Source organism: Octodon degus, unplaced genomic scaffold, assembly GCF_000260255.1.
Source record: "Octodon degus isolate 3935 unplaced genomic scaffold, OctDeg1.0 scaffold00062, whole genome shotgun sequence".
NCBI classification, from domain to species: domain Eukaryota; kingdom Metazoa; phylum Chordata; class Mammalia; order Rodentia; family Octodontidae; genus Octodon; species Octodon degus.
The window spans coordinates 9,375,449-9,377,119 of record NW_004524638.1 but is presented as its reverse complement, the minus strand read 5'-3'; positions in this window follow the sequence as shown (position 1 = coordinate 9,377,119).

Here is a 1,671-nt window from a genome sequence, read left to right as displayed (position 1 = left end):
GCAAATAATGTCTTAAGAAAAAAAATATTCTCAGTTCCAGCTGTTGAAATATGATTTCATGGGACTTAATGGAAAAATTAAAAACAAGACAAAAATCCCTGCTTCAAAGTAGTTATTTTGTGGGCAAAGGTAGAAACCTACCATCTCTCCTCCACCACAGCATTTCACATTTAAACATTCTATTTTTAACCTGATGTCGGTACTCGCAGCTAATGCTTATGAGTACTATGTCTAGACAGTGGAGAAAAACAGGAAATGAATTACATTGTCATAGTTTCAGAGGATTGAACCTTGTATCTTTTAGCTCTATGCTGGGCTTTCCTTTTTTACAAAAACTTTCTTTTCCTCCTGGGAATTTCGGGCACTCGAGGAGCTGTAGCAACCCAGGCCTCTTCGTGGAGCGCAGGTGGCTGTTTTGGTGGAAGAGGAAATGACACCATGATGCAGCCGTGGGAAGCGGCCTGTTTGCTGTCCCCTTCGGAAGCGCGGGCATGAGCTTGCAGCAGGCTCTGCTCGGCTGCTCCTGGCGGGAAGGAGTTCATCCTGGAGGCTGTTCTCTCGCTTGTCTGGACACGCAGTGTGAGGCCCCCGAGGAGAGCCGGGTGAGGAGAGGCAGCGGGCATTTACGCGGCGCTTCCTGCGCCCCAGCCACGAGGCAGGGCACTTCCCATACGCCGTCTGCTTTAACCTCCTCAGCAGTCCCACGTACGATCGATCGCCTCCATCACCCCGCGCTGCAGCGGAAGCGGGAGAAGCACGGAGCAGGTACGGATTTGGCAAGAGCAGCAGAGGGCACTTGAACGCCTATCAGGGTAATTCTAGAATCTTGCTTGGTGTGCGTCACTGTTGCAGGGCTGTAACGAGGGTTAAAAGAAGCAAGGTACACAGCAAAGTAATAAGCACCATAATCAATTCCAGTTACTATCTACCTGTGTAAGTAAGAGAACACTGTTCTTCATTGTTCAATAGATGCTGCTTCTCATCTTCGTCCTGATGTAAGATCCAGGGTACTTACTACCCTTAAGCACCTACTCAATTGGAATGAATTGAACATGGTGGTAGAGTCCAGGAAGTGACTATATCACATACGTAACAAATGCTCCACTAAGAGTTTGTGTCTAGTTGTCCCCCCAAAGCCTCTGCGGTCACTGGGGCGTGCTTCTAGATTTTGTGATCATTAATTCATGATCCAAGGCTGGGCGGACGGGTCTGAGTACTGCTGGGATTATGGGTGTGACAGCCCGAAGACAGCCTGAAGGCAATGTGAGGAAAGAAGAGAGGTTTGCCCCTGCCACTGCTCCTCCCTTTTGCCTTCGCTCTTTGCTGTTTTCCACCACCATGTCCTGCTGCCCTCTGCCATGGGACAGTCTGCCTTGGAGCCAGCGAGTACGGACTGAAACCTCCACAAATTGAGCTAAATGGACCTTTCCTTACTTAATTTTGGGCATTGGGTATTTTGTCCCTGCAACGAGGAAAAGTAACTGAGACAGAGTTTGGTACCAAGAGTGGAGTCTTTGCTGCGACTATATACATGACTATGTCATTCAGGAGCCTTTGGGGGTGGCTTATGGGAAGAGACAGAAAGGACAGAAAGGCCTGGAGGGGTCGCCTGCAAGAGAAGAGCTGCAATGGCTTATGGGAAGAGACAGAAAGGCCTGGAGGGGTCGCCTG